We start from the raw sequence: 14,870 nt of genomic DNA, 5'->3' as shown, positions 1-14,870 counted from the left end.
GACGCTGACGGCTTCCTGATCCACGACCAGGTGAACTCATCCAGAAACAGGAAGTCCCACAAACACTGGGTCACCTTCTGGACTGAGGCTCACTGAGAGACCTGCCGTATCCATGGAAACGCATCCTGAACCAAACCGGACTCCCACCTGTAACCTGACACTCTGTGATTGGTCTGTTACCATGGAAACGCATCCTGAACCAAACCGGACTCCCACCTGTAACCTGACACTCTGTGATTGGTCTGTTACCATGGAAACGCATCCTGGACCTAACCGGACTCCCACCTGTAACCTGACACTCTGTGATTGATCTGTTACCATGGAAACGCATCCTGGACCTAACCGGACTCCCACCTGTAACCTGACACTCTGTGATTGATCTGTTTTTGTGTACATTGATATTTGGTTATTGATCTAAAAGTGATCAACAGGAAATGAGCAGAATTTTAAACTTTTAGAACAGTGGAATGTTCCTTTATTCCCAAACATGGCAGCAGAGGGCAGTGTTTCCTTCTCCGTGCTGCCTTCATGGACTCCCTGTACAAAGTCTTGTATAACCATCCGTGTTGCTTTCAGGTGTCGATGCTTTGTTTGTACATTTCTGATATTTCTGACGGCACCTGAAAGCAGCACGATTTGGGAATGTTATTAATTATATTTCCTGTATGTTGATGATATTAAACTTTTTTTAAAATAATTTGGGTGGTGCGTTCAGGGTCATTCTGTTCATACTGTTGAGCTCAGTGGGACTGCAGATTCAATTCAATTCATTTTTATTTATATAGCGCAAAATACAACAAATGTCATCTCAAGGCACTTAGATAATAAAGTCCAATTCAAGTTCAATTAATTGTAATCATAATTATTCATGAAATTATCCAATTCGTTCATATAGAGCCAATTCAAAAACAATTTCCTAGCTAAGGAAACCAACAGATTGCACTGAAACTTTGTTTTCGATATGTGGTCCAGAATTCATGAGCTTCTTTACCAATAAAACTGTTTCTATCAGAGAGAAGATTCATGGAATCCTTCCTAGTTTTATCACTGATGTATCATCAAGTACATTATAGACCTATATCCAAAGTTCTTTATAATTTCATTTCAATTCAATTCATTTTTATTTATATAGCGCCAAATACAACAAATGTCATCTCAAGGCACTTAGATAATAAGTCCAATTCAAGCCAATTGGAATTCAATGAATTGTAATCATAATTACAATTAATTGTATTTTATAAAAACTATTATAAAATAGTTGCAGCTCAGCTTTGTGATCACTTACACAGAAATAATCTGTTTGAAGAGTTTCAGTCAGGATTCAGAGTGCATCATAGCACAGAAACTGCACTGCTGAAAGTCACCAATGATCTCCTCTTAGCCTCTGATAGCGGACTTGTGTCTGTGCTTGTCCTGTTGGATCTCAGTGCTGCATTTGATACGGTCCATCACAGTATCTTATTACACAGACTTGAACATGTTATTGGGATTAAAGGAACTGCATTAGGCTGGTTTAAGTCATATTTATCTGATAGATTTCAGTTTGTTCTTGTAAATGAAGAATCTTCCTCACACACCAGAGTAAGTCATGGAGTTCCCCAGGGTTCTGTGCTTGGACCGATTCTTTTCACTTTATACATGCTTCCATTAGGTAACATTATTAGACAGCATGGCATAAAGTTCCATTGCTATGCTGATGATACTCAGCTGTACTTATCTATAAAACCAGATGAACCCAATAGGTTAGTCAGACTACAAGCATGTCTTAAAGACATAAAGACCTGGAGGACTCAGAACTGTCTGCTTCTAAATTCAGACAAAACTGAAGTCGTTATCTTTGGACCTGAGCGTTTCAGGGAGAAATTGTCTAGTTATATCGTGTCAGGGTTTTTGAATTTGAGTTGTTTTTCTCACCTTTTCATACGGGTGTGACGGCTGGTGGTGATTCTGACTGATTCCACTCAACTGCAACTTGTTCCTAGCTTTGCTTTATAAGCTCCAGCCAAGTCTTAAACATCACTGCCAAAGTCAGTCTTCAACCTCTGGATTGCCTCTCATGATTGCCTGCTTCCTGTCCAAGGAACGAGTTGCCAAACACTTCACAAGAGAAGTCAATCCTCTGTTAATCAATCTACCGCTCAATACTCATCCTCAGGAAAGTCTTGATATGTTACCAACTATTCTGTCCTCTTCCACATACCTGAGCTAGTCCTTCCACCTGTAAGATAAGATTCATCTGTCCTCTGACTCACATATAAAACAGGTTTCTAGGACTGTCTTCTTGATATTGTTAAAATCAGGAACATCCTGTCTCAGAGTGATGCAGAAAAACTGCTCCATGCTACTTCAGGATTGGACTCCCCCTACCTGAAACAAGGTTTGTATCCCGTTCCCCACCCTAACCTTTCTTCCTCCCCCTACCTTAACCCAGACTTGTATCCAATTCTTTCCCCTGACCCTTACCTCGGCTGGTAATGTGTCCCCACAATCCACCATCTCAGACCACCACAAAACAACTCCTCCCCTTAGTCTCCACGTTTTCCCACAAGATCACCAATCTCCATCAAATAATCAAGTCCCACTTTACAAAAATACAACCCCATTACTCCCCTGTGAGGGACCATGCTTAATTAAGGACAAAGGTATTCGAAAAATGATGAACAATTTCAATTTAATAGTTCCAAAAAATGAATAAATCCAAAAAAGTCAAATATGAATAACAATTAAATCTTTCAAAAAACTAATTTGGGCCCAACTAAAATGAGGTCAACTAATTTAACACTAACAACACAACCAAAACTGACCTGCCAACAAAGAACCAAAGGCTGCTTAAATAGGGACGGAGTAAGCTAAATCTGCCACATGAGGGAGCATAAAAGGGAAAAGTTACAAAATTACCTACAGCAAAATATAAAACAAATAAAGCAAAACTAACTTTAACTTAGCACAAATAATAAGTGAATGTTAAAGTGACAAAATTAAGAAACTAAGGCCAAATTTAACAAATAAAGTTCCCCTCCCCAGTCTTTTAGAAAGAGTGGTATGTTCCAGGCTTCCTCCTCCAGCTGATCTGAATTTGCATAAGAACAAGTGTAAGTAAATCATTCAAATTATCTAAAATGCAAATATAGAATAATTAAATACTAACACGATGTGGTGGTGGTAAGAGCATCCACCACACTCCCCCATCAGAAACCATAAGGTCATATCCGCCTTCAGGAAGAACCCCAACCTCCAAAACATCCTGGTCAAATCCAAATTCACCCCAAACCTTCAACCCGCCGAAATCCCAGAGAGCCGTTACTTTAAAAACAGGAAATTTATCACCAACTCTTACAGCAAATTGTCATTTCCCCCCCACGGTTCATTTTCTCTCAATCACACAAATATTGTTTATATCATCACCTGTACAACCTGCAATAAACATTCCATTGAACAGACCGTCACTGAGACACATTTCAGCGTGTACATAATAATCCAATAATCTCAGCTTGTTACCACCTGTTATACCCTTCTGCATCATCCTGGGTGTATGTGGCCCAAACCTGACCTCCATCTGACGCCTGCTGGCTGAGAACGCTGCTACAGCTTCCTCATTGTCTGGAATGTTCATCCTTACCTTCAACAATATGTGTATATTATGTACATATTATTTATTCTGTATATATAAAAGCACACCTTTGCACTTCTGGTTGGATGCTAACTGCATTTCATTGGATTGTACCTGTGCTTGCTCTTTGACAATAAAGTTTAATCTAATCTAATCTAATGTGTTAAGGCCCTGCTCTCCCACAATGAGAGACTGAAAATCCTCAGCAGAGCTTGTTTCCCATCCCCACCAGGTGGCGCTCCAGCACCACCTTGGGGTCTGTTTATACCCTCACATGGACCAGTACAGCTGAGAGTCATCCCAGTTCACCACCTGTCAGTGTGGGTGGGCGATGGCTCAGAGAGCAGCTCTAACCACTCTGCTAACTGAATCCAGTTATAGAAACAGGAAATAAATAAAGACTTCTGCAAAGCAGGGCTGGTCTGTATTCAGACCATTATTCTGTATGTTTCCACCTGTGTGAAGCACTAACAGAGAACACTGAGTCTGCTTTAGTTTTACAGTAAAACTGAAGATCCTAAACATTAATATCAAATCAACTTTATTTGTAGCACATTTCCTGTACAAAACAATTCAAAGTGCTTCACAAAAAAAAAGCATCGCAGCAGGGAGTGGAAGAAGCATTAAAATGATTAAAATAATATAAAGAGAAACAAATTAAATAATTAAAATGAATTTAAAAACCAGCAACAGTCCAGATAAGTTCAAAGATATCGTGCAGATTTCATGCATAGACACATGAGAACAGAAATGTCTTTAACCTGGATTTAAAAATGTCTCCATTTGGTGAAAGTTTAATCTCCACTGGCAGTTTGTTCCACTTGTGTGATGTTAGCTGTCCTGTAAACCTGTAAACATGTAAACCTGTAAATCTGTTAACCTGTCAACCTGTCAACCTGTTAACCTGTTAAAGGAGCACTAGGTAGCATTTTCACCTAAAATTATAGCCTTCAGGAGTTTAACAAAGGTTAAACAAGTCAATAGTAAGCGAATGAAGCCTGTCTCGCTCCCAACAGGGGTCTGTATGCTGAGAATCCCAAATGTAACTTCTGCAGGAGCGACCCGCTTCTGAAGTGTCGTGATGCGCGAGAAGAGTCGTTTGTGTTTACGGCACTTAGCTAGGTACTGTATGCTAGCTGTAGTTGTAGGCTATGTGTTCGCTTGCGTTGAAGAGCCAACACCAAGCGTTTCATATTCTGCCTTTCACAGACTGAATATGAAACGTTCGATGTTGGCACTTCCCATCTTTGTGAAATTTCTCCAAGCGTGATCTTGTTCATCTACCATAGTGACCTGCGTTTTAGATCGTGAAGAGACAGGTGATGACGGTGCTCTAATTCCTCCTGAGTTCGAGACGTAGCCTAGCTTCAGAAATACACAGACTGACCTGATTAGAATAAGAACAGCGTTTTGATCCGAACAAGAATTGTTATCTACAAATGAAAATTGATTGATTTGTGATTGTAATCGGAATAGTGTAGAGCTAGTCTGCGTTTATTGCGGCGTGTATGTTGGTAGTGCCTGCGCACATCTGTCTAAGATGTAACTTTTGTAAGTGTCTGCTAATACAAAGGAATCACTCCACGAATACCCCATGATGAGGGAAGAATCCCATTCAAGATCAGCAACAGTCCATCCATACATCCATACATCCATTGTCTGCCGCTTGTCCGGGGATCGGGTCGCGGGGACAGCAGCCTGAGCAGAGAAACCCAGACGTCCCTGTCCCCGGCCACTTCCTCCAGCAACAGGATTATAGCATATTATCTTGAGTTCTCTCTACAGAAAATCTCTGATTATAGTATCTTACGTGGGCAGTCTACACTTGTAAATCAGATGACCTAACTGCACTGACTAAGTAACACAACGGCAGCATTCGCCATGATGTTTAGTTAGTGGGTGTGTACAGGTGGGCATTTTTACGACAGTGTAGAATTTCAGTTTAACCAATAGAGATCGCTATACTGCCGCTAAACTACCTTGTATCCCTTTAAACTGTAAACCTGTAAACTGGTTAACCTGTAAACCTGTTAACCTGTTAACTGATAAACCTGTTAACCTGTTAACCTGTTAACCTGTTAACCCGTTAAACCGTTCACCTGTAAACCTGTAAACCTGTTAACCTGTTAACCTGTTAACCCGTTCACCCGTTAACCTGTAAACCTGTAAACCTGTTAACATGTTAACATGTAAACCTGTAAACCAGTAATCCTGTTAACCTGTAAACCTGTAAACCTGTCAACCTGTTAACCCGTTAACCTGTAAACATGTTAACCTGTCAACCTGCTAACCTGCAAACATGCAAACCTGTTAACCTGTAAACCTGTAAACCTGTTAACCTGTTGACCTGTAACCCTGTAAACCTGCAAACCTGTTAACCTGTCAACCTGTTAACCTGTAAACCTGTTAACCTGTTAACCTGTTAACCCGTTAACCTGTTAACCCGTTAACCTGTTAACCCGTTCACCCGTTAACCTGTAAACCTGTTAACCTGTTAATATGTTAACATGTAAACCTGTAAACCAGTAATCCTGTTAACCTGTAAACCTGTTAACCTGTAAACCTGTTAACCCGTTAACCTGTAAACCTGTTAACCTGTTAACCTGTCAACCTGTAAACCTGTAAACCTGTTAACCTGTAAACCTATTAACCTGTTAACCTGTTAACCTGTTAACCTGTCAACCTGCTAACCTGCAAACATGCAAACCTGTTAACCTGTAAACCTGTTAACCTGTTAACCCGTTAACCCGTAAACCTGCAAACCTGTTAACCTGTTAACCTGTAAACCTGTAAACCTGTTAACCTGTTAACCTGTTAACCCGTTAACCCGTAAACCTGTAAACCTGTTAACCTGTTAACCTGTTAACCTGTAAACCTGTAAACCTGTTAACCTGTTAACCTGTCAACCTGCTAACCTGCAAACATGCAAACCTTTAAACCTGTAAACCTGTTAACCTGTAAACCTGTAAACCTGTAAACCTGTTAACCTGTCAACCTGTAAACCTGTTAACCTGTAAACCTGTTAACCTGTCAACCTGTCAACCCGTTAACCCGTTAACCTGTAAACCTGTTAACCTGTAAACCTGTAAACCTGTAAACCTGTTAACCTGTAAACCTGTTAACCTGTAAACCTGCAAACCTGTAAACCTTTAAACCTGTTAACCTGTAAACCTTTAAACCCGTTAACCTGTTAACCCGTAAACCCGTTAACCCGTTAACCCGTAAACCTGTAAACCTGTTAACCTGTAAACCTGCAAACCTGTAAACCTGTTAACCTGTAAACCTGTTAACCTGTAAACCTGTTAACCTGTAAACCTGTAAACCTGTTAACCTGTAAACCTGTAAACCTGTTAACCTGTTAACCTGTCAACCTGTAAACCTGTTAACCTGTAAACCTGTAAACCTGTTAACCTGTTAACCTGTCAACCTGTAAACCTGTAAACCTGTTAACCTGTTAACCTGTCAACCTGTTAACCTGTTAACATGTAAACCTGTTAACATGTAAACCTGTAAACCTGTTAACCTGTAAACCTGTTAACCTGTTAACCTGTAAACCTGTTAACCTGTCAACCTGTAAACCTGTAAACCTGTAAACCTTTAAACCTGTTAACCTGTAAACCTTTAAACCCGTTAACCTGTTAACCCGTAAACCCGTTAACCCGTTAACCCGTAAACCTGTAAACCTGTTAACCTGTAAACCTGCAAACCTGTAAACCTGTTAACCTGTTAACCTGTTAACCTGTAAACCTGCAAACCTGTAAACCTGTTAACCTGTTAACCTGTTAACCTGTAAACCTGTTAACCTGTAAACCTGTAAACCTGTTAACCTGTAAACCTGTTAACCTGTAAACCTGTAAACCTGTTAACCTGTTAACCTGTCAACCTGTAAACCTGTAAACCTGTTAACCTGTTAACATGTAAACCTGTTAACCTGTAAACCTGTAAACCTGTTAACATGTAAACCTGTTAATCTGTCAACCTGTAAACCTGTTAACCTGTAAACCTGTTAACCTGTTAACCTGTTCTTCTTCTCTTCAGTACTCTGGTCACAGTAAATGCATGATATTTTGGTATAAAAGTGTTTTCTGTCCACTCTTATGTGTTTGATGCTTCCATCAGCTCGCTGGGATCTAAACTTCAGCTTCTGATTGGTCGAAGCTCCTTAAAGTTTCTTTATTCTGGTTCTGAACAGAATCACTGCGACGGTGCTGCTGTGTTTACAGTGTTTTTATGAAGGAATTTTACTGCATGTATTACATATATAAAACCTGTTTAACAGTAAATCTGTTTATTAAATTGTATTAAATCATTTTCATGTATTTCCTGCTTCATGAAGCAGTTTGGTGGTGATGAACATGTGGCCTAACTTGTGCATGTGTGTGTGTGTGTGTGTGTGTGTGTGTGTGTGTGTGTGACGACACACTACCTGACCTCTCAGGTTTCAGCCAGAGACGCTCAGCCAGCCAGAAGACGGCAGATCGAGTGCGAACAGGCAGACAGGAAGTCAGGCTGCTGACACTCGGATGTTTACCCCGTTATTCTGGAATAAACAGCACAAGCAGGTAAGACTGGTTAGGGTTCCAGACTAACCCAGACCCTAACCCTGACCCTGAGCTGGGACTCCACTCAGAGGGCACTCTTTATTCTGCTGGATTCTGCTTTTAGTGTTTCAGATTTAATGTTTCACAGTCGAGGATTCGGGTTTGAACCCAGAACAGCTCCAACCTAAAGTGGCTTTTCTGTTTGTGCTTCATGTCAGATGTAAACTTTACTGCTCTGCACACCTGTGCACGTGTGCTTGTGTGTGGCACAGAGAATCTCAGTTGTGATGAGAAAACCCTCCAGCTCACGGCAGCTGAACTGAAGTGGAGGGAAACTGGAGCCACAGAGTTTAGAGGCTTTCTGGACTGAGAACAACACAATGCCTGAATCTGTGTTAATTTCTTTACATTTCTGGATTTTTTAATTTCTTTACATTTCTGGGTTTTCTTTATCGTGAAGACAGTTGATGGTTTGTGGAAACAAAGAAAGACTGTTTTAATTCCAGCCTGAAAGGTTTTTGTGCTCATTCAGCAGTTTATAAGCTGACCTGCAGTAACAGTGCAGTAACCACGGCAACAAGGTGGATGCTGACGATGGTGTCTGAGTGGTGGACGTTACGGAGGGTTAAGCCGGAGTTACAGTTGCCGCGTCGCTCGCGGCGGTGGCGGACCGTGACGTCAAAATGACGTTTCAGGCATGGCGCTTTGCCTTGAAAAGACGGCGCAGCGCGGTGTCGTGCTCCAGTCGATTTTTGTAACTTGGCGGCGCCAACAACGACAGACCGGATGGACCGATGTGAGACCGGCTCAGTCAGGAGGTGCGTTTGTACAGGCAGCTGTACGAAACTGCAGTGAAACAGCACAGGGAGCAACGTAAACTCCCAAACTGGTGCACAGAGATGGGCAGAACTTTGGGGAAAGAGGGAGAGTTCTGTAAGAATGTGTGGAAGAAGCTACGGGACAGATGCCTGAAGGCAAAGAAGAGGGCAGAGACTCTGTTGATGCCGGGGGCTTCAGACCTTCACCTCTAATGACTGAATTAAAAAATTTAAATGATCCGAATACTGCAGCAGCATCATTTATCATTAATGACAGTGTTCCTGCTCTTCATTGTTTTCTTCTCCACTTTCTTCGTTGTAGAGTAGCGCTAACCTTTACGCAGCAGCGCCACCTCTGTGACGGAGAAAATTGCAACTACTGGCGCATCGATTTGCGCCGCTATATATTGCGGGCACAAAATTATGACGTCATCAACACCGCTCACGCTAACAGATGCGGCAACCATGCTAGAGCCTTTAGGGAGCGGGGCATGAACTCTCAGCAGCAGTTTGAGTTACAGCAGACGTCGGGCTTCTCCTGCTCGTGGCATTAACGTGCTACATTATCCATCGCTAAATGTGACTCACACTTTTAATAGTTTTAAAGAGGAGCTCCATGATGAGCTTCATGCTGTGTTTTCTAAAACCTAGAGCTGACTGAGGTTAGAGTTTAACACAAGCCAGCAGACAGTATTTATAGGCCGGCTGAGAGCGTTGAACTAGCTGATCGGGGATCAGATATTAACAACTGCTGCCACCAACAACTGCTGCAGTTTAAATTAGCTCAGGGAGGCTGAGGACGGGCTAGCTGCTTTTAAATTAGCTCAGGGAGGCTGAGGATGGGCTAGCTGCTTTAGCTCAGGGAGGCTGAGGACGGGCTAGCTGCTTTTAAATTAGCTCAGGGAGGCTGAGGACAGGCTAGCTGCTTTTAAATTAGCTCAGGGAGGCTGAGGATGGGCTAGCTGCTTTAGCTCAGGGAGGCTGAGGACGGGCTAGCTGCTTTAGCTCAGGGAGGCTGAGGACGGGCTAGCTGCTTTTAAATGAGCTCAGGGAGGCTGAGGATGGGCTAGCTGCTTTAGCTCAGGGAGGCTGAGGACAGGCTAGCTGCTTTTAAATGAGCTCAGGGAGGCTGTGGACGGGCTAGCTGCTTTAGCTCAGGGAGGCTGAGGACGGGCTAGCTGCTTTTAAATTAGCTCAGGGAGGCTGTGGACGGGCTAGCTGCTTTTAAATTAGCTCAGGGAGGCTGAGGACGGGCTAGCTGCTTTTAAATGAGCTCAGGGAGGCTGTGGACGGGCTAGCTGCTTTTAAATTAGCTCAGGTAGGCTAAGGAAGGGCTAGCTGCTTTTAAATTAGCTCAGGGAGGCTAAGGACGGGCTAGCTGCTTTTAAATTAGCTCAGGGATGCTGAGGACGGGCTAGCCGCTTTTAAATTAGCTCAGGGAGGCTAAGGACTGGCTAGCTGCTTTTAAATTAGCTCAGGGAGGCTGAGGACGGGCTAGCTGCTTTTAAATTAGCTCAGGGAGGCTGTGCTAGCTGCTAACTGAAGCGGGTCACTCTGAAAGGTTAACAATCTGCCACAGGAAGCAGCATTAAGCTGTTCACATTAGCACTCCCAGCCTCAGCTCTCTATAAGATGAGAGCTTTTAACTCCAGGAGCTGTGATATAGAAGGATTATCTGGTTGCTAAAGCAATCTCTGTTGACAGACGCCTCACAGAGAAGCAACACAGAAACAGGTGTGCTGCCAGCAGTGAACTCACAGGTGTTCATTCAGCTGGCTTCAGCCTGAAAAAGCTTAATACTGATTGTTATATCAGGATAAAGATGTATTTTACTGTCCCCGGGGGGAAACTTAGCTTCATAGTTGATTTAAAAAGACAGAGAAATGCACAAGACAGTAAACAGTACTGCACACACCACATCATCCGGCCCGGATCCGTTTTGGATCCGTTCATAGATAGAATATTCGCTATGTACAAATCTACAGTATGAAGAGGTTTTTTTTGTTTTTTTTTGTTATTGTTATTGTTTTTTAGGAGAGACTTCAGGCCTATTGAGCTTGAAGTTCTCTTCCAGCCAGAGGGGAGGTGTTGTAGATGGTGATGGCTGCTGGTAGGAAGGATTTCCTGAATCGGTCCTTGTGACAGCGGAGCTGGATGAGCCTGTTGGAAAAGGAGCTCCGCTGTCCAACCAGCAGCTGGTGGAGAGGATGGGTGGGGTTATCCATGATGGATAACAGTTTGTTCAGTGTCCTCCTCTCCACCACCGATTCAAATGAGTCCAGTTTGCAGCCGATGACAGAACCAGCCTTCTTAATAAGTTTATTAAGCTTGCTGGTGTCACCGGCTCTGATGCTGTTCCCCCAGCAGACCACAGCGAAGAAGAGTGCACTGGCAACAACAGACTGATAGAACATCTCCAACATCTTGCTGCACACGTTGAAGGATCTCAGCTTCCTCAGAGAATAGAGTCAGCTCATCCCCTTCTTGTAGACAGCATCGGTGTTGGTCCTCCAGTTCAGTCCGTTGTCCAGGTGCACTCCCAGGTACTTGTAGTCCTCCGCCACGGCAACGTCCTCTCCCAGAACGCACAGAGGCTTTGGAGCCGTCCTCCTCCTTCTGAAGTCAATGACCATCTCTCTGGTCTTTGCCACATTCAGAAGCAGGTGATTTCTGCCAGACCAATCCACAAAATCCTCTACCAGCGCTCTGTACTCCCCCTCCTGTCCATCCCTTATACACCCAACAACCGCAGAGTCATCCCAAAACTTCTGCAAGTGGCATGACTCTGAGTTGTATTTAAAGTCTGTGGTGTACAAGGTAAACAGGAAAGGAGACAGCACAGTCCCCTGAGGAGCTCCTGTACTGCCAACCACCACATCAGACAGAACACCGCCCAGCCGGACATACTGTGGCCGGACAGGCTGATTCCATCAGGTCCTGCAGCCTTGCCTAGGTGGAGTCTCTCCAGCTGTCTCTTCACCTGACCAGTACTCACAGTCAGGCGGGGGAGGGGGGCTGATGCCTCAGTGGGGTAAAAGCAGTCCGGAGGTGAGGTGTTGAAGTCCAATGCAGTCAGCAGGGGGGGTTGAGGAGTGGAGGACAAAGGCATTGAGAGCAGTCGGGGGTTGATGTCCACAGGATGTGTGGTGGGGGGGTGAGGTGTGAAGTGGAGGAGACAGCTGAGGGTGGGGAGCTGAACCTGTTGAAGAAGGTGTTCAGCTCGTTGGCCCTCTCCAGGGTGCCCAGAGTCTGTCTGCCTTTCACCTTGAAGCCAGTTATGTCTTTCATCCCCGACCACACATCTCTGGTGTTGTTCTGCTGGAGCTTGGCCTCCAGCCTCCTCCTGTAGGAGTCCTTGCACTGCTGCAGTTTGTCCCTCAGGTCGTGCTGGATGCTCCTCATCTGGGCCTCTGCTCCTGCCCTGAAGGCCTCCTTCTTCCTGTTCAGGACGGCTTTCAGGTCACTGGTGATCCAGGGTTTGTTGTTCGGGAAACAACGTACAGTCCGTTCCGGCAGTGTGTCATGTTCACAGAACTTAATGTAGTCCGTGATGCAGTCTGTCATGCCATCGATGTCCTCTCCATGGGGCACACAAAGCACGTCCCAGTCAGTCGTTTCGAAGCAGTCCTGCAGGGCATCATTAGCCTCATGAGCCTCAGAGATCACCTCATCCGGCCCGGATCCGTTTCAGATCCGTTTATGATACTTATAACGGAGGTGGACTCATTTGGTCCAGAACCTTTATTTATTATGAATTTATTAACAAAAGTAGACACAGATAAAAACTTGCTTACCAACTAGAAATGACTCCATAAAAACCCCACCAGTTTAGCCTTATACACCTGAAAATTATTTATTGTGAAGCTGCAAAAGACCTAAAATTGGGTTATTATTACGAGTAAATTTACAGTTTTGAGGCTGCACAGTGGTGCAGGTGGTATAAACCTCAGCCACACCGTCCTCCCTGCAGACGCCCACATGACTTTCAGAGGTTTCAGAGTTACAGTTTCTTGGCATCTGAATGGCAACGTGATCCATGTGTGATGCATGTGTGCGTCGGCGTCTGGCAGCCGCTCTGCTGCGCTGCTCGTTTCTGTCCACAGAGAATTAACAGGGAAACTGGAGAGATTTCAGAGGGAAACTGGAGGAACTGAAGTCAACTGTCGGGGAGTTTGTGGCTCAGTACGACTCAATCAGTTACACACACACACAGCAAAATTCAATACCAATATCTAACACCATCAATCCTCCTGAGAACACAAGCCAACACTCACACCTGCTGTCAGTGAACGGTTGAGCAGAATGAATCCAACCATTGGACTGGATCTATAATTACTCTGAATTGAACTTCTTTACTTTTCCTTTGAACTGGCACCTTAAAAAAAAAGAATTTAACTTCATCTTTTTGAGTCGTCAGCCTAGTTTAACCGGATATAAATATATATATAAACATATATAAATATATAACCCAGCCACAGCTTCACTCTCCTCTGATTTACAGCCCACAGAGCAGAAGGAGAAATGATCAGATTCCTTTCATGAACTTAAAGCTGCATGTCGGCATCTTCAGAGATAGAAAACCGAGGAAGTAGACAGGTCAGAAGCAGAAAGCTGAATATTTATTACCGTCTCAAAGCAAATATCCTTCTATTGTTTCTATGTAGCTGTGAAATCCAACCTAAGCTTTATTCTGGTCCCGGGTCCTACACTTTATACTGGGTTAGGGTTAGGGTAACCCAAACCCTAACCCTAACCCTCTAACTGGCCTCTAAGCGGCCTCTAACGGGCCTCTAACGGGCCTCTAACGGGCCTCTAACAGGCCTCTAACGGGCCTCTAACGGGCCTCTAACAGGCCTCTAACGGGCCTCTAACGGGCCTCTAACGGGCCTCTAACGGGCCTCTAATGGGCCTCTAACGGGCCTCTAACATGCCTCTAACGGGCCTCTAACGGGCCTCTAACATGCCTGTAACGGGCCTCTAACATGCCTCTAACGGGCCTCTAACGGGCCTCTAACGGGCCTCTAACGGGCCTAACAGGCCTCTAACGGGCCTCTAACATGCCTGTAACGGGCCTCTAACGGGCCTAACAGGCCTCTAACGGGCCTCTAACGGGCCTAACAGGCCTCTAACATGCCTCTAACGGGCCTCTAACGGGCCTAACAGGCCTCTAACGGGCCTCTAACGGGCCTAACAGGCCTCTAACATGCCTCTAACGGGCCTCTAACGGGCCTAACAGGCCTCTAACGGGCCTCTAACGGGCCTAACAGGCCTCTAACGGGCCTCTAACATGCCTCTAACGGGCCTCTAACGGGCCTAACAGGCCTCTAACAGGCCTCTAACGGGCCTCTAACGGGCCTCTAACGGGCCTAACAGGCCTCTAACGGGCCTCTAACATGCCTGTAACGGGCCTCTAACGGGCCTAACAGGCCTCTAACGGGCCTCTAATGGGCCTAACAGGCCTCTAACATGCCTCTAACGGGCCTCTAACGGGCCTAACAGGCCTCTAACGGGCCTCTAACGGGCCTAACAGGCCTCTAACGGGCCTCTAACATGCCTCTAACGGGCCTCTAACGGGCCTCTAACATGCCTCTAACGGGCCTCTAACGGGCCTCTAACGGGCCTCTAACGGGCCTAACAGGCCTCTAACGGGCCTCTAACATGCCTCTAACGGGCCTCTAACGGGCCTCTAACATGCCTCTAACGGGCCTCTAACGGGCCTCTAACATGCCTCTAACGGGCCTCTAACGGGCCTCTAACGGGCCTCTAACATGCCTCTAACGGGGCTCTAACGGGCCTCTAACGGGCCTCTAACGGGCCTCTAACATGCCTCTAATGGGCCTCTAACGGGCCTCTAACGGGCCTCTAACATGCCTCTAACGGGGCTCTAACGGGCCTCTAACG

At 44.8% G+C, this 14,870-nt stretch overlaps 1 protein-coding gene across 2 annotated transcripts in view; it reads left to right on the top strand.

Moving 5' to 3' along the window:
• The first annotated feature begins 8,092 nt into the window (after positions 1 to 8,092).
• The window catches only part of scn4ab (sodium channel, voltage-gated, type IV, alpha, b), a 75,831-nt gene continuing 69,053 nt past the window's right edge, over positions 8,093 to 14,870 (top strand). For both annotated transcript variants that reach the window (XM_075453582.1, XM_075453580.1), the window contains exon 1: positions 8,093 to 8,172. The gene's annotated coding sequence lies outside the window, so the exon portion shown is untranslated. The remainder of the gene's footprint in view (positions 8,173 to 14,870) is intronic.

The sequence above is a fragment of the Odontesthes bonariensis genome, chromosome 21 (assembly GCF_027942865.1).
Source record: "Odontesthes bonariensis isolate fOdoBon6 chromosome 21, fOdoBon6.hap1, whole genome shotgun sequence".
Lineage (NCBI taxonomy): Eukaryota > Metazoa > Chordata > Actinopteri > Atheriniformes > Atherinopsidae > Odontesthes > Odontesthes bonariensis.
This window is presented reverse-complemented; position numbering and strand designations above follow the sequence as displayed.